General features: G+C 47.9%; 1 protein-coding gene across 1 annotated transcript in view; it reads left to right on the forward strand.

Annotated features, from left to right (window-relative positions):
* The window catches only part of LOC126536276 (uncharacterized), a 313,085-nt gene that overhangs the window by 173,394 nt on the left and 117,622 nt on the right, over window positions 1-22,069 (forward strand). Inside the window, exon 3 of the mRNA XM_055073899.2 lies at window positions 2,856-2,934. The gene's annotated coding sequence lies outside the window, so the exon portion shown is untranslated. The remainder of the gene's footprint in view (window positions 1-2,855; window positions 2,935-22,069) is intronic.

Below are 22,069 nucleotides of genomic sequence, written 5' to 3' on the forward strand. Positions count from 1 at the left end.
GACACAAAGCGTCTCGCCGTGACCGGTGAAGGGCCCCGAGAATGGCGTAAGGTTGAAAAGTAGATAGAAAAAAGAAAGAAGTCTGAATAAAGGCAAAATAGAACAATGGACTGGAAGGCGGTCTATGCTGAAGCAGCCGTCTCTTACGGCTTGCCGCCGATATTGTATGAGGTGTCGCGTTGATGCAAGTACACCCTTCTTTCTTTTATTCTTTTTGATGCATTTCTTTTTTTTTTCCTGTGGCAGTAAAACGAAGAATAGAGTCAGCCAAATGTAGAAAGATAACAACTAGAAATAAGGCGAAAGAGCTCTCAAGGAAAGAGGCACGAAGAGGATACTGATCGATTACTTCCGGTGACAGTTTCAACTTTAGAGTGACGTAACATCGGAAACGATGCTTTAGCGCGTGCCTTGCCAGTGCCCTGCCGTGTCTTGTATTTCTTTTTTCCGTGATCCCGTCTATCACACCATTTACCTTTGTTAATACAAATCATAAGCTGACCCAAGCCTCCACACTTGTACGCGTTAGACGGTTAGCGGACAGCAGCATGACTCTGCTGACATCATGAAAGAGCAAGAGAGAGAGAGTTTATTGGAAGTTGAAAATGTCAGCCCCTGCTACGTGCAGGACTTGCCATTCCTACTGGTGCCACGACATTTCTGCTCTCCATTCTATGAATGGATTAGACAACTACGTGAAGTGAAAATAACGCTCGGGGAAGCTGGCCACCACATTTCTTTGATCGCCTCCGCCTTCAGTGTCACATCCAATGGGCGCTGACTGAAGGTCATGTCGGAGAAAGCGATCTATACATCAGTAGTATAAAGTTTCTAACTGTATGAAAGGCGATGGTGAAGTGCGACTGTGAAATGGTTGTCTTTGTGCTGAAAGTGGGTGGTCAATCAGGTGTATGTCGAACCGGCTGCCTCTCGCAATTTGATCACACTGCTTAAAACACGGCCACAGTCCAGTTAAATGTCAACGACCAATACAGAGCAATTAGATGTCAAACGTGTTTAGGCACACCTATAGTAAGGGAGATCTCTCCCTCCCTCCCTCTCTCCCTCCCTCCATCCCTCCCTCTCTCTCTCTTCTTTTTTTTTACCACTGCTTTTATCAGTTACTATATCTTGAGCTGCGCTATACTGTGTGCAGAGACAACAGCGATGTCGCACGTATGACTGAAGACAACGAGAAAAAAGAAAAATAGCTGCACCCTTCCTTAATAAGCAAGAGAAACAAGGTAGCACTGATATTCAGTGAAGGTAAAGGGACGCACACACAAGTGTACAGACAGTAACTTGTACAAGTGCGGGAATTGTATTGCGTGATAGAGTACGCGAGCGCCCGGTGAGCAGCAGCTCTTGGAATTTGCACGTGCAGTCACGATCTGCTTCTCGTGCGATGACCTAAGTGCTTTTAAGCTTCCACCCTTCATTGATCCGAGGTCTAGTGAGCGCATAAAAACAACGAAGCATCCTACTATCCTCTCGGCTGCCTTACACTTACCTCTGCAGGGAAGCCACGATTTTAAAGCGTTGCAAGAAGGCACTGGGGGTCTCTGCGTTAGAATGTGGTTTAACTTAACGAATATGGTGCAGAAAATGCAAGAAAGCCTGTCTTTAGGAAGCAGAGTCCAAAATATGAAGAAGAAAAAAGAAAGGGATGAGGGGATGGGGAGACAATGAAGCGGTCCGCTGGCTCTTATAAAAGCTAGCTTCATTAACGGCAGCTCTCTTCATACATTATTTATTGCGAAGTTCGTGCGAGGCGTTGACGTAAAGAACAAACCGACGTGGAGGCTGATAAAATTCTTTGTTGACGCGGACTGTCCTAAGCAGATTACGTAATCGCACGCGCGTGTAGTGCGCTGACTGGCATGTCAGCACAAATTGCGAGTAGCTCGGCGGCGGCGGCTGAGCACTCTATATGACGCAAACGCTAAAGGATTTTGAAGGGACGGTGTGCTGTGCCCGTGCTATACTACATGAGCGCAGCTCGGCTAATGGGCTCAGAGCCGTGATGCTCTCTCGTGAGGTTATTACTTCTCTGGCGAACGCTCATAACGCGGACAAGCTAGGGAACAGTTTTTCCTCTTGTTTCGTCTGTCCGATCTCGTATACGTTTTGAAAGCTATAACTTCCATAGCGAGGCTCTCTTATTAGCCCTGACGGAGGCACGAATAAAGAACACGTCCAGGTAAAACACATATTGGAATATAAAGCAGCTCTACGGATGAACGCGTTCGCAAAATTTTGGGGTAGTAGACGCTTATAGCGGAGTTATTTTGAACTTGCTTGGCTCGCATTTGTGTGTTTGGTGGCGCTTTTTAACGTATTTTCTATGCGCTGGTGGTATCATGGGACAAAAATAAGCGAATTTGCTAACGCGAAGTATAATTTGACTCGTCCCACGCACTTTGTGGGGGTTGATAGCTAGGTGTGTTCTTCTGTCGTGTCGTTTCGTGCCTTCTCAATAAAAAAAAATGAATTCCAGTGTCCAATGGTGGTGTCGAACCTGGTGAGATGTGGGATTTGAAGCACGGATTCAATTGCGCACCGTAAGCAGGGCGTACGTGGCGGTCGTTGTTAGGTAAGAATATTGGCGCACTGCGCTGAGGTTGCGCACGTGAATTAAGCTAGACGAGGGAGAAATATAAAAATTAGAAAAGACGGAAATGATGTCTTGATGCGAGTCAGTGATTTATTACCGCTTGCAGCGGTGAAGTTATTTCGCCACGTGTCGAATGGTTGCGCTGGGAGTGTTGACCTTGTATAGACAGAATTGTAAAATGAATTCACGTTGCCGTTAGCAATAATCATTTTTCTTTTTTTCTGTGTTTGTGTTCTTGCAGTGTCCGCAACACAGTTTCCATCAGCGCCTTCGCGTCGGCGTGCCTTGCTGGACAAGATTCTTGTGACGTGAAATTCAAGGTGAGCAGGGAAGCTTGTACCAGAATACAAACGTCCGCAAATAGCACGCACTAAACAACACGCACGCAACATTGCTTCCGTAAGCGCACAAGGGCGCATATCATGAAACATACTGGTGAACATAGTAACATCGAAGGTTCTGATAATTCAAATTATGCATGTCTACTTTGGACTTCCACCTTCCGGGGCTCCTATATTATCAGCGGAACACTTTTAGCTTGCGCCGCAATATGTATTTCTTAAAACTACTTTCGTCCCTAAATTTAAGCGAAAAGCAGTGGATAACCCTACGATATTTGCACGGAAAGTTCTGACTTGACCTGAAATGTATATTTTCCTTATTTTTTTTTTAAAGCCCTATTATGCGCAAACATAACTCCGCATGAAGGAAACTTAATTAGAACATATTGTTCACCTTTATTTCTTGCTATCGAGAGTACTTTTGTACAAAACGAATGAATAACTGAACCTTTTATTTGAACGGATGGTTCGTTAGCCTAACGTAGAAGTGCAAAATAACAATAAAATACATTTCACTTAATACCTAGTTAATGTAGTAATAATTGATTTGTAATTGATGTGACGTATGATCCACAATTGTAAACGCACTCCTGCGTGTCAGAAACGCCACTATGGGCTATGTGTTAAGTGCTCAAATCAATATTTTGAGCTATAAGACAGCGTCTAACATACATAATACGTTGGGCATTACAGGGCTAATACAATCAACAAGCGATAAGGAGCAGCTGTCGAAACTATACAGAGATGGAAGCTCCCATATTTACTTTCTATAAATATATGGTAAACGCGCGCTTCTAAAGTGTGACACCGACATACTATGCGCAAAATGGTTCTCTGACAGCGTCGTATGTGCCTCGCATCTGTTGTTGAGCGATTGATTTATAATAGCATGTGCTCACACGTAATTTTTTCCTACTTGCTTAGCTTATAAGCTGTCGCTAGGTCGCAGAGAAGAGTCAAATATAAAAAGAAGGAATATTTGTGCTTATAGAGTAGTAGCTGTGGTGCTGTCCGTAAGAACAAGCATGTTAAGTAGTTATGCCTTACAACAGCCTTGCAGCATCGCATAGTAGGTAGGTGCGCTGTTGAAACCGACCTATTTTGTGCAGATTAGAATCTCAGCAAGCTTGATGAACGGGTTAGTTTTGTTTTATGTATAATATACTTCGAAGCGAGCTTAAAATAAATATTTAAGAGTGAAATAGCAAAAAAATATATGCGAGACGTCAAAGATTTTACTAGTTTACCAGATTAAAGTTGCAAAAGCTATGTGTTCGGCACATTCGGCAAAGTAGATAGCAGACGCAGACGCTGGATCGATTTAGGGAAAACACGTGGTGCAATAACAATTTTCAACAAAATTTGCTTAAAGCGTCTTTTTTTTTTCGGTTGTTCACTAAATGTTTGTGGCAAACAGCGAAGAAAACGAATTCCGCGTATTCCGAAACCTTGCGTGCCTCCATAGTCCGTTCTTCGCTATGACTTTAATAAATGCCGTTGGAGCTAAGGAAATAAACGAGAGAGAGAGAGCGAGAGAGGGAGAAGCTTTAATGATATGTTAGTGCACAGCGATCAACTACGCTCATACGCTACTACGCTCATACGCTGATGACTGTGAGTGCATCATAAGCAAAAATATTCCTGAGCCTTCCCATAAGGCGTGCCCTTTGAGTAAAGAGAACTTCTATAGTACATTTTTGTTAAGCAGAATTTGACCACATACCAGTAGCTTCTATTTTTTTTACACGTATATGCATTCCTTTCCTAAAAAGCGGAAAAGGCCAGTGCTTTCCTAAAGCATGCATTTCTCGAAGAGCTTCTTAACAGACTCGCCATAAGCATTCAGTGACTCGCAGCGAAAGCTGCGCATCCCTATAGGCCGAAAACAGTGACGCAGTGTTGAAATACAGAAAGGAAAGAGTGAAAAAGAAGAGGAAAGCCGGGGAGTCGGGAAGAGCATCGAACACAGGCGAGGCGACACGTTCTCCAAGTGTCGAAGTGGTGGCATCGCTCCGCAGAAGAATCGTGACCACCACAGAGCGTGGTCCGGCGGCACCTGCTCGCTTTAGCTTGTGCGACCGTGCCGGGACTCTCGGGAGTTATTTATTGAACGCTCGAGAAGGGAGGACTCGTCCAAAGGAGTCGTCGTCGTCGCTCGGAACGACGGCTGTTGCCGCAGGGTGATGCTTGCTGTATTCGCTGTCGCTTCCTGTCTTTTTTTTTTTTTCTCTCTTTGGTTGCTTTTGTCTCTCCGCATTGCTCGGGCCGTGTTGAGAAGAAACCCGCTGCCACCGGCGGTGTTGCTCGATACGCTTTCGTCGTGTTGTTTTTCCACGTCTCAAAAGAGGGGGCCGAAGTAGCCGCCCAAGCCTGCTGTGCGATCGGCGGTGTTCTTCACATTTGGTGGCCTTTTCCTATAGCAGGCATCTGCCTCCTTTGTGCTCGCTATGCGACAAAGCCCGCAGGTACAATATAAAAACGGGACGCTATACGCTCTCTGTTTGTGCTTTTCCAGCGCACGCACTGCATGGCTAGAAGCATCACCGTTGGAAGCGGGGCTTCTTACAGACTTCCTTTACGACTTCGCTATCTTGGCCCCTGTTTTGGTAAAGAGTAGCTGGGAGATTCTCCCCCTCTATGTTTCTCTTTTCGTGCCCTCTCTAGCGCCATTTAAGCCTTTATTCCGTTGCCCGTTCCTTTACATAAGAAGCTCCCTTTTAGCACTGCAGAGATAACCTTTCTTTAACGGCTGCGCTCCCCACTTTTTTTTATTATTGTTATTTTCTTTTCGTCCGCTACCACGAATTGTACACGCTGGACACGGACCCTATACCGGCCAGCAGCGCTGCATTATCGGTTCTCTCGTGCCACACGCACGAAGAGCTCGAACTCGTTCGTCGCGCGCCGAATGCGAAGGGGGCGAGCGAAAGCGCCTCGCAGTACCGCGAAAGCCTGAGCGTGAGGTAAGCTACAATCGGAACTCCTGATTCGCCCGGGTCATTGCGAGTAGGAACGCCGTGCGAGCGGTTAGCGCCCGTTGGCTATAGGTAGTCATGATCGCCTTATGTGCGGTTGGTTAATCTTGAACCACTGCGACGCGTTCGGGAAGCTGCGTGGAGTTCGGTTCGTGGTCAGCTGAGACGGTCCCACACCTTTCACGACACTGCACGATTCTACCGGGGTGGAGCTCGCAAGGCCAGAGAGGATCGCGTTGCACGGGACACGAAAAAGCTCCTTTAACGCTCGCATTCGTTGCCAGGGATTTTTTTTTTTTCGGCTCCCGTCGTGCGCTGGCTGAACGCGCCGAGATTCGTTGCGTCGGCCGCTGCCCCTTTTCTGTGTGCCGTTCGTTCGCGTGCTGTTTGTTGGTCGCCAGTCTGTTGCTGCGCGCCAAACGAAGGTGTGCATTACACCTCGCCGGCAAACACACACGCAGAAGCGCGCAAAGAACACACGCGCATAGGTAGATACGCTCAGAGGCACACAGCGCACGAGCACGTAAACGTACGCAACGAACGGGCTGTAGCGTGCGTGCCATTGAAAACAACGTAGCCGCGGCTGTGCAGCCTCTCTCGGTTCCGAAGCCCCGTCTGCCCTCGTCTGTGTATGCAGAACAGATTTCGGGTTATTGCTCAGACGGCCCTGGCCCTTCCTCGATGATCTTTTGTATTCGTGTATTTCTTCTTGCTCTGGCGCGCTTCGCGCGAGTTCCGAGCTCTTGTCACGTTGCCTTCGGAAGCTGCGTTGCGTCTGAAACAGTGAGAGCGATGGAGCGTTCAGCTACCGTCTAGTTCTTCCATTGTTTCTTTTATTATTATTCTGGTATTTGCCTCTCTCTTACGCTGGCTTATGGCGAATTCCCGGGCCTCTTCGGGTTGTTTCCTTGTTTCTTACGGTTTTTCTCCGCTTTCCGGTCGCGCTCATGTTGCCTCTCGGAATTGGCGTCAACTTGACCGGCGATAGGGTTTGGCGCAGACGGCACCGGCTTTTTTTTTTTTTTTCGTTGGTGTCAATGTTTGTGAAATTGCAGAAACGAGAAAGTGATTGAGACGTGTTGCAATATCCCTGGCGCTGAAAGAAAGTCCGAAACAGTTTTCTGCTGATGCGAACAACACGATATGACTTTCACTTTGGCAATAACGGACGGGAAGAAAAATTACATGCGCGTACAGAAAGATTCGGGGCACGCACACAAAATTGGTGCATTGCACTTGCTCCGGAAATGCTTTTCTTTTTCTTGGTTCTCTACATCTCTCTTGGTCCAAAAAATAAAATCCTGCAAGTGTACCTCGCTGTCGTAATGCGTGCCCCTTACGCAAGACCGCTCAAATTTTCGACAGGGCGTGTGGGAACTCAAAACCAGCTATGCTTCACAAACTTAAGAGGGAAAGGAGCAACTATCGGCAAGAAAGGCGTAAATCTAATTATAGAGTTGGAGCCATATAGCAGCCGCGGAGTCTCTCTATCTCCCTCTCTCTCTCTCCTTCACTCTCTCTCTCTCCTTCTCTCTCTCTCTCTCTCTCTCTCTCTTCGCTTGCTTCTTGACCAGCAGATTGGTGACCAGGGGGCTTGCTTTGCTTGTTCCGTTTGCTTGAACGGAATCGCCTTAGAAGAGCCGGAAGCGATTCAGATGCATTCCAGATGTGTGCAAACGTCTCGCTTGATGGGAGACGCGAGCAGATGCAAGCGGGGTGAAGCGCAACGTAGCAGCATCTTGCCTGTACTGATTCCACATATTGATTCGAACCGCCTGCGCCTTTGTGTGCGTGCGTTCGTGCGCGCTTACGTTCGTGCACGCCGGCACGGATTGCTGGGCTTGTCACTCGGCGCACAAGGCTCGAAGGCTGAGCTTACTGTGTCCATCCACCCCGTTTCACCCGTCGCTTCCGCAGACGTGGAAGATAAAAGAGCTACATTAAGAGGGAATTCTCGTTCCCGGGTCATGCTAGCTTCTCGCGTGCGTACAATCCAAAGGCTCAAGCATTAACCACTTCCTTCTATAACCTTCACTATCATGATTACTCTGCGTATCAGCCTTCCATCGTTCTTCGCAGCTCAGTAAACCTGCGGGGGTGACCTCCCGAAAATGTTTTTTTATATGTGTTCAAGGAGATATTGGTCTCTCTTATGCAGCGCCGGCTGCTTCTCTTGATACATAGATGCGCCCGAAAATGTTTTAAACAAGCGAGAGAGAGAGAAATAAATGAGGCTTTAAGGGCAGGGAGGTCAACCGGAGGATAAATATCCAGTTTGCTACCCAGCACTGGGAAGGACCCAGTAAGGGAAGACAGGGGGAAAAAAGGGAAAAGAAAGAAAGACACGCACGGAAAAAGAGAGGGAGATAAAAAAAAGACAAGGAATATTCTCGTCGTCCTGTATTCTGAACTACGAAGAGGGAGTGTAAAAAAAAAGTAAATGCGTGGTGTGTAATGTATGAAAGTGTCTGCCTTGTAAACACACGCGACAGGCGCGACAGCACACCGTAAAAATGTTATCCTACTCTCACGCACACATTCGTACGTGAGTACATACATACATACATACATACATACATACATACATACATACATACATACATACATACATACATACATACATACATACATACATACATACATACATACATACATACATACATACATACATACATACATACATACATACATACATACATACATACATACATACATACATACATACATACATACATACATACATACATACATACATACATACATACATACATACATACATACATACATACATACATACATACATACATACATACATACATACATACATACATACATACATACATACATACATACATACATACATACATACATACATACATACATACATACATACATACATACATACATACATACATACATACATACATACATACATACATACATACATACATACATACATACATACATACATACATACATACATACATACATACATACATACATACATACATACATACATACATACATACATACATACATACATACATACATACATACATACATACATACATACATACATACATACATACATACATACATACATACATACATACATACATACATACATACATACATACATACATACATACATACATACATACATACATACATACATACATACATACATACATACATACATACATACATACATACATACATACATACATACATACATACATACATACATACATACATACATACATACATACATACATACATACATACATACATACATACATACATACATACATACATACATACATACATACATAGTCCCCAATTCTATGCCTTCGTCTGTCTTCTCGAGCAACGAACCAGCTTGTAATATAACTGGGAAACTTTCTCAGGGGTGGGAAAAGGCAGGAGTAACAAATGGTAAAGAAGAGCACATCAGCACTAAGCTACACTCGCACGGTGCCCAGAGATAGACGATTTTGTTGCGCAGCGAACTTCTCAAGGCATCATTAACCTGTTCGTCTGGGCGCGTAATAGAACGTCCTTCGCTTGAGCCTGTCTGCAGCCACCTGCTTCGGATTGTCTGCTTGCTTTATTCTTTCGGTTGCTGGGCGAGACGCGCAGACTCCTGTGCGCCCTCTCTCCTGCGTGGAGAACCGTGGCTACGCAGCCCAAAGAAAGAAGGCGTGTGGCGAGTGGAGGCACAAATCCTCGTAGAGAGGAAAGTGCTAAAGAAAAGCAGCGTCGACAGAAGACAAAAGGTATCTTGATCAGGGAGGTCTCGGCCGCCATTAGCCAGCGAAGCCGACCGGCACGAAAGGATTCGTGCCGAAGGTAGCTGTACGTCGCCATTACAGAAGACGAGGTTCGAAGCATGGGCTTTCTTCTTCCTCTAGTTTGTGAACTTCCAAGAAAGTTTTTCGTTGAACTCTCGTTACTCCTCACGTTAGGATAATAACTATACTGATCAATTTCGCATCGCTGCGTAAGTTCTAGGCGAGAAAGTTTTAGTCCGAGAAAAATTGTTTCTCAAGATACAGGCAGCTTAAGGAATCGATGTGGTGAGGTGCCTTCAAGACGAATTTGCGCTCAGTTTATTTATTGTTCAGAAGTTGAATAGAATGAAGAAACTTCATTTGAAATAAGGAGTTGAATGGCTTTAGGAAAATGCGTTTGGAACACAAGTGTAAAGACGTAAGATAAGTTTCGTCTGTCTTAGAGAAGAAACTTTTATTTCTCCTTAGCAGATACCGAAGTCTGAGGCGCAGATTGCAAACATTTTTTGGAGTAATATCTGCATTTATTTTCCGTTGCAGTAAATGACATTCGTGTGCCCTTATGGGTTGGTTTCGTATAGCCACTCCGAGAAATATTGCCAAGTGACGGCTCACATGGCTATTGACCTGCCAGAATGATTGCTTTAAGGACTTAGTTTTTGAACGCGGCCGGAACTTCTAGCCTAACTGAGGAGGCTTTACACTGTTCCGTTTGTAATACACGCTTTTCAGGTTTTCGGTTCCGACATTCTGCCGGGAGGCCGGCTAAGCGCTTTGGATGTATGCTATATTATTGTGCAGCCGACGTCAAGAGCTCACGGTACGTGGGTTTCGCGAAAAAGTTGAAATTTCTCAGCAACTTGTGCCCGCAGCCAGTGAAACCTAGCAACACTACGTTTTTCGCATACTGTATACTTATAGCACAGGTTGGAGACCCTTATAGCACACTGCATACTGTATACTTACAGCACAGGTTGGAGACCCTTATAGCACAGGTTGGCCTGTGTGGCCAGGCTACGGAAAATATTCAGCTTATTCCCAGTCTGTGCTGTTCGTCTGCTTTTGACAGTGAATGTAAGTTTCCTCGAAGCACCTTGTTTCATAACTTGACAATGTGCTTGTGCACAGACCACCTTCAGGATGCGCGTAAGTCCAATAACAGCCGTAATACCGACAGGCCGCGCGTACTTCCTTGCTCGTCTGAGTAGAGGACGGAATAACAAGAACAAGAGAGCGGGAAGTCGAAGGGATGTGCACGTGGAGAATCCGCCTATTAGTGAGCACCGGCGAGGCTGGAAGGATTCGGAAGCAAAGGAACGAGGCTTGTCATTAGTGCTGGACAGTCGCTTCGCGAGTTAAGATGGACTGGACGAATGCCCCCCCCCCCCCCCCCCAACTTCCCAATGATCTATGGTATGCCGAACTGTGTTTTGTGCTTCTCTGCACGAGGCAACGGAGTAAGGACCAGGCCTTCGTAGTATAGTGTCCGAAGCAGATGTTCCTTCCGAGAGACACTGATCATCCGGATCGACGCACAAAGCTGATGGTCGTCAGTGTATAGTGTGACGAACGAGAGCCAAGTAAGTAAGGAAACGAGCGAAATATATATAGGAGCGTAATGCTGGAGAATTGCGAAAGTCAGGCTAACAGAGCGACGATAACTCGGGTAGTTAAGGGGAACCACAATCGGGTGCTGCCTATTGGTTTACGAACGTAGGTGTAGCCAAAGAGACCGGGCCGGCATTAGCAAACACACAGGCACACAAAGAATCATTCCGCTATAACCGTTCGTAAGAGCAGATGCAAGCCATTCGCGATGCTGAACATAGTACTAGCCAAGGCGGCCGGCCAATAGCGAAGAAAACTTAGGAGCAAAAATCTTTGTGAATTCGGCTTCTGAAGAATATCCTCCAGAAGATAGCACTAAGCTTTCTCAGAAAACACATTGCACCGCAGAATTTCACTCTTTCTCTTCTTGCAATATTTGAGTTGATGTCACAGCATCTCATTTTTGAGCTCTTGTTTGTCGCTCGTGCTATAGCGACGACCCGTGTTTCAGGCAGGCACTGAATGCTTCCTAATCTCAGGCGTTCTCTTTTATTCTTCATACCCCCCGGCGCTTTTCCGAAACGCCGTTTTCTCCCCATCCCGTGCCGCGGCGTCTCTTGCCCAACGGTTCGTTTTATTCTTACCATCGCATTTCGCGACAGCCGTGGCGCTTGCAAACTCGACTATCGGTCAAGGCTTTTCCACCGGGCCCGTCAAGAGAGCGGTGGCGCGAAATAAGCGGCTTCCTCTGAAAGTGAAACCCAAGCAGAAACAAAAGAGCGAGTAGGGGAAAGCGACGCTCGGCGCCAAAGGAGACGCGAAGACGAGGAGGCGACGGTGACCCAGAGACACAGTGCGGTGCGCGAAAGACCCTTTTGGGCGAAGGACCCTCCCCGCGCCTTTCGCGCCTGCCGCTTATCGCTGCGCGACAGTGCAGAACGACGCTGGCTGTCGCCATTCCTCATCCGTCGGCGAAGGGGGTGGCAAGGAAGGCACCTCGCCTTGGCTCCTGAAGTATGCGCCCCCAGTTGTCCCCTTTTTCCTCACCCCGCGTTCCTTTCAACCCTTTCGCGCACTGGCGCTGCATCCGCTAAGCCTCGCGTTTCGCCTTCGGCCACTGCTATTTTGCCATTACCAGGGCGACAGAGCGAGCTCCTCTGCTGTTATTGCTTCTGAGTGAGCTTTAGTATTAGCCACTTAAATGTGAAACTCTTTTTTTTTTGTAGTAGGCTGTTTGCACTTTCGATCGTTATCTGACGTTAGTCGAGTGATCTTGACTTCCTATACGCAGCTGGTGCAGCGCGCGATAAACAAGGACAGAAAGAGAGAGAGGGAGAGAGAGATAGAGAAAAGAAGAAACAGACGGGGACACGGACAGCGCTGTGTCTGTCTTTGTCCTTGTTTATTGTGCGTTACGCATATGAAAACAAGTTGTGTGCCAGCTGGACCAAACCGCCGCACTTGTTAGTCACGTAGGCTATTCATGTTCAGATTTCAATGTTTGTTCCAGCACGGTAAACGGAGGAGTGTGAACAACGAACGTTAGATAAGCGTTAGTGCCCTGCGCTTTCTGCTTTTATTGTCTGTATAGCCCTGTATGTCTCAATGGCGCACTTATCTTTTTTTCGGCTTCCTATTCTCTTCACATTTCGTTTCAACCCTCATTAATAAGTTGGACAGCGAGATCCGGCTACTTTCGTTCTTTTGACCATGTGAAATATGAGACCTGAGAACTTTCTTTACACCGGCTTTCGTGTAGCTGCGCAGAGGCAAGAAAAGAAAAAGCTTGTGTAGGCTGGTCTGCTGCCAGCTATAGCTCGCACAAGAAGCCCAGGCTCCCGATTGTTGTGTCTTGTACGAACGTTTGCCGGAAGTGGCGAGCCCATAAGCAAGAAGGGAGCCGCGGAACCCAGGAAGCGGAAGTAGACGGGAGGGAACAAAGGCGAACATTTCACTTGCGTCGACTGTACCTTCGACCTACCGTTAATAGTCGTCCCATCATTCATCGTCACTAGCTTCCGATGCGTTGCTTGCCATCATCAATTAGCCGAATGCGTCGTGGTTGCTGTCGTCGCGAAAAGAGGTCTAAGTGGAGAGTCGCTTGAATGACGGCGAAGATTGAAGGAACGATGCCGGCATTATCCGTAACGTCGGCGCGACAGAAGCGTCCATTAGCAATGGTCATTACCCGCAACGTCTCAGTCCTACGACGAGGCGGAAGAAGTCGAAATTTCTTAATGACCGATAACAGCTCTAAGACGTTCTTTTTTTATTATTATTATTGCTTCGCTGTATAGAGACCAAATTCAAGAAGCTGTTCACTTGCAAGAGAATACTTGTTCCTTAAAGCGCCCACCTGCTGGCAAATTGCGATGGATAAGGTGCCTGAAAGTCGCGAACTCTTTCTGCACATGCGCACAACATCTCCTATTATACTTCCTCCCCTCCCCCCCCCCCCCCCCCTTAACCACCGCTCCCTCTCTTTCGCTATGAAGTGGCAGAAGCACATTGAGCGTACTTCGGATGTGTTTTGTGCGTCGCATCACCGCGTCTATTTCACGCTGCGCGGCGTCCGAGCTGTATTCACGGCTCAGTAGCGTTGCACGTAATTGATAACATCAAGAGATCAACCACATAGAACGCCGTTCAGCCTGAAAAGCGGGCATCAGCGTGAAAACGTACGCGTCGACCCCGCGCCCAATATACGTCGAAAAATACCGCGTTCAGTGGGGTTGCGCTCAACGTCGTTCATTATCACGGCTGGCCAGCGCCTATTCTCTCAATGCCCATTGCGTATATGCGAACGTTATTTTTGTGTGTGTGTGTGTGTGTGTGTGTGCGTGTGTGTGCGTGTGTGTGCGTGTGCGTGTGTGTGCGTGCGTGAATCTCTCCCTGGCATCTTGGCAACTAAAGTAGCCCGCGCGCTGTGCGCTCGCTAACCCTCTCGACACCCCCGTTTCCGTCTAACTGACGATGCGCTCCACGTAAGCACCGAGCCGGAGAAACCGGTGGGCGTTGCGATGCCTCTTGAATCGGGTTTGGTTCTTGTCGATGCTGCGGCCAAACACTACGCGCTGCTTGAACCGCTTGTGTGAGTCTTTCTTATAGATCTTGACCCCTGAGAAGCAAGCAGAAACCTTCATGAGCAAGGAAACTCGCAACGAAATAGCGTGAGGGCGTCTTTCTTTGTTCCGGATCAGCGATGGCACGCACGTAGGGTAGAGTTATGGAAGCCGGCGCAGTTCTCTCCACAGCTCGTCTGGCGGCGTCATTGTTGGAGCTGCACTTGTGTGTGACTTGGTGTGCGTGCGTGGGCTGTACGGTGGGCGCGTTTGTCTGCAAACTAGAGGTGCAAGGTCTCGGGCAACGACCTCGACAGCGACTGCTTGGCCACTCCACCAGAGGGCTGGAGGGTCTTTACTATAGGCGAGTATCCGGAACGTCAAGTCAAATCCTGTTATGACGGGCTCCTTGGATTCGTAGAACAAACTACGTACACGATAGTATAGGTTTCGTATACTCTTGCGAGACCACTCCAACCTACTGCGAGAGACCTCGATTTCCTTTCACATTCTCGAGAAGTAATATAAGGTTCAGGGCCGCTATTGACAGGTGTCACGTTGTTCGGAAGACTGTAAGAAGTCAACCCACTTTCAGTGGAAAGCTTACTGATATTGAAATAAGTCTCATCTGAAGGCTGCATTGGCTGTTCAAGAAGAACTTGGCCATGGTTTCAGTACGAAGTTCACTTCACTGCGATGCGCGCTGTAGCTGCACTAATTGCCATAGTGGAGGTCATAATTTTGCCCTTTACACATTTATAAAGCACATTAAAGTGCCTTAAGTGTCTCGAGAATTGTCGTCATCCGTCAGTTATTTATTTATTTATTTATTTATTTATTTATTTATTTATTTTACCCTCAGGGTTTGCACATTGCAGAGGGGGACATTGCAGGGTACATTACATATGTATAAATCCGCCATACATACAAAGAATCTTTCGGAGGTTCTCGTTTCTGCGGTCTTTGCTGTTGGCACATTTATGGCGACGATCTAGGGCCGTGTTCTGTAAGGATTGTTCTTTGTCCACATTTATTCATTATTTATCACTCCTCTAGGCGAGTGGCTGGTCTTGGCGATTGGGGGGGTGCGGCCTCGTGCGAGGAAATTACGACGGGCAAAACGGTTGGGAAATAGAAATAATCATTACAAAAAGCGGCTCCTCAATTCTACAGCGCATCACAGCAGCCCGAGAAGTAGCGAAGTACACACACAGTATGCTGCCTTGCGCGTTTCCTGCTCTTTTGTCGTGCAGTCTTGAGCTTTTTAATCACGTGATTGTGAACTAGCCTACCAAAATCAGTTGTGATGCAGTCATGCACTACTGATTTATTCACATTTTCTTTTCTTTCTTTCTTTTTCTTTTTTTAACATTTGCTCTTGTTATTATATCCTTGTGTTTCCGAGCCCAAGTGTGAAGGGAGTAGGTCCAGGAAAGAGACAGCTGTTCCTTTAAGTGTCGTGTTCAACGTCGCACGTCCTTGACGAAGGACGCCCGAGAATAGGACTTCCATAGTGGAGTCTCGAACTTCGAGGCACCTTGTTATCCCCTCCTCCTGCATCCGCTGTTGCGACGACGAACGAAACGACGACGCCTGCATCTGGTGCCGCTAAGTGCCCAGAAGAAAAGAGGCGCGCATATCTCATTACAGACGACGCGCAAAACCGGCTCGCTCCGCTCTGTCAGCCGTGATCCGCGTGTCTAGTCGTGTTTGCAACGTGAGCCGAGGAGCACTTCACGCGTTCACACCGACAGGGACGTCATTCATTTACGTCAGCTTTTGCCTGGAGAACTCCGAGTGGAAATGCCGGTAAGCTTGAGATCAAGGAGGCGAGACTGCCTCTCTCTCTCTCTCTCTCTCTCTCTGTATATATATATATATATATATATATATATATATATATATATATATATATATATATATATATATATATATATATATATATATATATACTTGCTGTAGATGCGCCGCCGCCCGAAAATACCTCACGCCCTTCCCAAGTTTCGGGCCACGCGACTTCGAGGCAAGATCCAATCCAATCTTCCGACTTTGCGCTACACGGGCAAAGCGTGCGAAACGCAGTATATAGATCTTTCCCTCGGCGAAGGGTGGCGTCGGTTGTACGGTGTAGCATTGGCCGCGGTGATGATGGTAGTTGCATGGATAGAGTTATCTGTAGATTGCTACTTTCCACGCCGTCTTGAGCGTCCCATAGCGGGAGCCCGCAGACGTGATCGCGCATCGGTGTGCGGGGATACGGAAAAAAAAAAATAAAGAAGACGCGTTTCGCAGCCGTACGTAACCTCGTTTGCTGCTGCCTCCCAGGACCCCACTTTTCTTTCTCCTATCGGTCTTCTTAAGACAGCCTCTCCCGCTTAGCCCGCAGTCTGCGTACGCTACCATCGTTCGAGTTCAGGCTTGCTCCGAGCAGCTCCCTGAGGTCTGCTATAGGGAGCACGAAGGAAGTAGTTTCTTGGGGAGAAAGGGGGGAGCCTGCGAACACGCCAGGGAAAAATAGCGCAGGTAGGTACGTGCGCGCTGGGAATGAGCGAAACGAGGATATGAAGCAAGCCAGCACTTCTAGAAGCGTTGCTAAGAGAGAGAGAGAGAGAGAGAGAGAGAGAGAGAAGAAGAAGAAGAAGAAGAAGAAAATAAAACTATATCCCGAGGCGATGTGAGGTCTCAAGCAAAGCGAGGAGAGAGTGTGTTGGAGGAAGGAGTGAGCGAGATTGGCAGGCAGCAATACATTTGACACAGCGGCGCTCGCGAGAGACGTGTGCTGGCGGGCTAAGAAGTTTTCATTCCTGCTCCCGACACGCCGCTTTATCGTAAATAACCAATGTAGCCAGGAACCCGCTTCTATTGACGCAGATTCGCTTTGGAGAATGCAGGGACCGTACTTCGGCAGGGGGGGCTCCGCGTTCTTTCCCAGCCATCCTCAGCTTCCGCCCTTGCTCCACTATCACCCCGTCTTTACAGCGTTCTCCACGGCCACATATAAAGAATCTTCCTCTGCGAGCTTTACAAAAGCAGCGTATGTCGGGCTCGCCGATGATTTCACACAATCCGCTCCTCCTCAGTTTTTTTTTTTCTTTGCCGGGGCTGCAGCGAAGACACGCTGGCGGGGAGACGTGCTTGAGCTCGTTGTCGCGCACTCGTCTTTGAGGATCCTCGTAAGGTTTTGCGCCGCTCTGATATCGTATGCATGATGCAGCCAGGCACCGCGAAGGAGCCTCATCGCGAGTGCGTGCCGAGGCTGCCGAACTCATTCTTAGTGGCCCGATCGGAGAAAGGCGCATGGCTGGAGCGTCTCTTCATATACCCGCCGGGTAATTTGTGCACGCGTTTCCTTTCACCCGTGAAGCTGTGCTATGCACTCCAAAAGAGAAAGGAAACAGAAAAAAAAGGCAATCATTGATCCTTTGTTTTGCAAAGGATGGATAACCTTCCTTGCGCTTCGCGTCTCAGACAGAGCGGAATACTCTCCTATGTTATTCGAAAGAGAATTATTTATTAAGATCTTAAGTTTTGTCTCCGAACAGGTATGAGCCTTGAGGGGAAGCACAGCACGTGTCGAGCATTTTGGGCGCGAGAGATGTGTGGAACTCCTGGTTGGACTTACGAACATGGATGCCCCGGGCGGTGATTTCTAACCGAGCACTTTCTCGTATTGTAAACAGGCCTCGCAGCTGTTAGCAGCAATGCGACGCGTGTCGTTAATAATTGTTTACACTGCTTTGCGAACTGTGCCGCTCTCTGTTAGTGAAAAATACTTTTTTTCAAACACAGATCAATTGCTATGAGTACAATACAAGAAACTTACAGTCCGCTGTAAAACTCGCAATAAGTAGGGGCGCGCGAATTTTCGAAACGTTACAAATACGGATCGAATATTGCCGTATTCGATTCTGGCTTCGTATCGAATGGTCACTGTTCGTCAATAAGAATGTTTTTCGAATAGTCTTCTAACACCTAAAATCGTCAACTATGCGATAACTTTCTTGCCGGGGGACATCGTAGACATAAAACACGAGTGGAGCATGCGTGTCACGAGTAACTCAGTGTGTCAGACGTTTCGTGCTAAACCACTATCATTCGCATTCGCCAATGAATCCTGAGTATGCGAATAAACATTCTTGCTTGCTCCTAATGCACAATTTGTGCGTTTAATAAACAACGCTTCACAACGTTCAGTGTAATGACGCAAACTTGCTAACGTCGTGAATATACTAGGATGTGAAAATCTATCGTGAGAACGGCTGTTAGCGATTCGACAATTATTCGAAAACTATTCGATTCGTCTTCAATTCGGTCGCGAAAATTAGTATTCGCACATCCATACTAATGATCGATAGGGCATGTTACTGCAGAGTATAGGTGCATGATGCGCCTATACTTCCCCAGTAAGTTCGTAGAATCTAGAGACTGCGGGAAGGCCAGAGTAGTTTTTCGCGGCTTCAGCGTCTAGTCAGGAGTCAAGGGGTGTCTGGCGTACACCCCACACTGAAGCGCAAAAATTTCTGTGAGTTTCAGGCCGCTCGCTTAGGCGGCGTACGTAGTTATTTGAGCTTTTTATTATTATATTTCTTGTTTTCTTCTGGGGGGGGGGGGGGGGGGGAGGTGCTTCCTAATTAACGCTTGTGTTAGCGGACGTATATGCCTCACGTGCACTTTCCAACGTCGGAACTCTTGTGCCTATTTGTTTCTGTGTTGCGACTTATAGACTAGGAATGAAGACTTACCATCTGGCAGACATCGTTCCCTACAGCGCTTAACAAATATTTTCTCCCGCCCTTGCCCACTTTGTAAGCCTTCATGGGAAGAAATACAACGGTAAATAGCACGTTATTTACCGACGATAGTGTTTGAAAGAAAAATAAAAAGAAATGATCCTGCACTTCTCTCATATATATCCGAATTGTTGCTTTGTTACTTCATTATGAACACGCATCAGGAATGAGGACAAAGTTAACAGCAATCACGCGAAGTTTAGGCCCCCATCTGCCGTGCGCCGTCGACGACGAAACAGTGCCAACTCATCTCATTCATCATTCTTCTGACTTGTGAGACTTTCGCTTGACTTTTACCAAAACCGAAAGCGCGAGTGCTTTGATGTACAAGGACACGGTGCCGTGTACCGTTTGCTTGTACTGTGTTCACCGTAGTCTTATTGATTTAGGAAGAATTCAGTGGCGTAAGTGGCTTTTGTGATAACTTATCGGACGCACGTTCATTTAGGCTGTACATGTATATTTAACCCTCTAACAACGCGTCCAATTGTTTCCCTTCTTTTCTTTTTTCATTTGTACACGTTTTCGCTCTTCCTTTGCGTCCATGTCCACCTTCATCGGCATCACAGCACCGAGCGATGTCACTGTCGACTCTGTAGAATCGTTTGCCAGAGCCTTTGCGCCCGAATAACCCAAGGTTCACCGAAAACTATGTCACAAACGCAGCACAGACGGTGAGTCCACGTCGCATCCGTCCTACTTGGTGCGTCGTCGGGAAGAAGGATTTTCGCGCGCTAATCTCTCCAACCGCCCGAAATCAGAGGCAACGCATAGGAAGGCTCCACGGGATGGGACTTCCTCGACAGACTCCTTTCTTTCGCTTGGAAGCTTAACCCCTTCCCTGGCAACCTCATTAATGGACTCTGACAGGGCGTCTTGTCTTCCGCGACAGGATTTTGCAGACTGTCCGAACCTAAAGAAGGAAGAACGCCCTTCCAGGTTTCGGGTAGCAAACACAAGGCCGTTTCTAAAAGGAAAGAAAACCAAGACCGACAGAGAAAGCACGTCGCGGTGTCGTTCGTGCTTACCGCGTTTTCCCTTTTCGTCCCGTATTTTCGTGTCGCACCGTCCTTCCGAACTCGTTCGTTCCTTCCAGGGCAACCGGCCCCTTCCTCTTCATAACGTCCGCAGCGAGCGTCGACAGGTCCGTTCTCATTATTATCGCGTCGTTTCGCGTACCCGCTCTCCTTCTGTTCTGCGCCTTACTGGGCTGGACCGGACAGAATAAACCCTTCAGAGGTACCGAGCCTTCCGAAGTGCCTTTCTTGTTCCGAGCAGGCAAACCTGTCCCGCGGGCGCTTGTATACCTTTTTTGTCTTTGCCGTGATGCGATGCCACTGTCCTCCGTTTTTATCAACCTCACCGGTGCTTGGTGCCACGCGGCGGCAGTGTTCTTTCTCACCCGGTTTCCTTTTTTCCTTCCTTCTTTCCCTCCATCTTTCCATAGATTCCTTCCTTCCTTGCTTTGCTTCATCGTGGCTTCTGCACCTTCCGAAGCTGCTGTCTCGGCGTCTGCTGTCGTCTTGTACTCTATCCTCCTCCTTATCCTTTCTTCGTCTCTCTCTCCCTCTCATTCATATCCCCCACTCCCCTTTTATCCCCAGATCCTCGAGCGGCCGTGTTTTTACCCCCCAGCTTGTCGGCCCGCTCACCGCTCTTCATCGTCGCTTCCAATGACGCCGGCGACATAAAAGATCGTTATTTTCTCGCCAGAGCGAGCGAGTGCGCGGTTGTCCTCTTCTTTCCCGCTCTTTTCTTTTTTTTCGGTAGGAGGACACTTCCTTGGGCTCCTTTATCCGCCTCGTCTTCCCCTTTCTTATTCCCCCGGTGTTTTCCTGCCGCACAACAGCCGCCGCCGATCCCTGACTCCTCCTCCTCCTGTTCATCGCGCTGTATCCTTGCCGCGAGCATCGAAGTGTCGCGAGCAGCTGTTTTGGAAACGAGGCAACTTTTATGGCGGGATGCGCAAAGGAAAAAAAAAAAAAAATGAAATAGGGGAGAGCAGAGGGAGCATAGGATGAAAACAGCGAGAAGGTTGCTCCCTTTCCTCGTCGGTGCTTCGAGGTCGCGGCGGCCATAAAGCTATAGCTGCTGGCAACTCTTCCGCGCGCTCAAGCTACATCAGAAAGAATGCAAGCGAGCCCAGGCGAGCGAGCACTCATCCGAGCCGGTGCGCAACTACACCTATAGGCAGTGGAGTGCGCTGCCGACACCCCTGGTTCGTGCAAGGGCTCGTTTCCTCCTGCCGAGGTCTTTGAGCCTTGCTCGGCCCGAACCAGCTGCCTCTCTGCTCACCCTCCGTTCTCTCGGCGCGGCCACAGCTTTAGTGGAGCGGGGCTCGGGCGTCTTGGCCATGCGCCGGTGTATACGTGGTCCGGCGCCGCAGGGTTTCTCGGGTGCACTTACCTCGAAGCGCGCGTTTGTTCTTCGTTCATTGTGCTGTGGGAAACGAGGAGGTGGGAGGAAAGGGAGCAACGGTGGCGTTAACGGCCTCGCGCTAGGGACCCCGGAGCCCGTGCCTGGCACCTTAATGTTAGGAGACGAGCGCGAGACCTGGCGTTTGTACCTGCGACGTTAGATCTTAGCACCGTCCTACTGCAGCTGTTCTACTTACGGCTTCGCTTGCATAATACCCGTGCCGCATGTGCGACCTCCTTGGCGTGCAGTCGTAACTTTACTGACACGCTTGTGTGCCCCTTTACTGCTACAAGAAAACGGGAAGGTCGAACGTATTCGTTTGCAAATGGCTTACCATAAATAAAGAACCAGTGCCCTCAAGATAGCCTGCTGTTTCGTCTAAGCCGTGTCACAGTGCTGCTATCTATTCATATACACGCGGTTTAAAAGGTGCCGGCTATCGCAGCGGCGGATATTTCACCGGCGATCAAGATGTTGATTGATTAAAATACCAATGGAACGGCTCCTTCATTTCCGAAGGAGGTTCGTTA

Source organism: Dermacentor andersoni, chromosome 4 (assembly GCF_023375885.2).
Source record: "Dermacentor andersoni chromosome 4, qqDerAnde1_hic_scaffold, whole genome shotgun sequence".
NCBI classification, from domain to species: Eukaryota; Metazoa; Arthropoda; class Arachnida; order Ixodida; family Ixodidae; genus Dermacentor; species Dermacentor andersoni.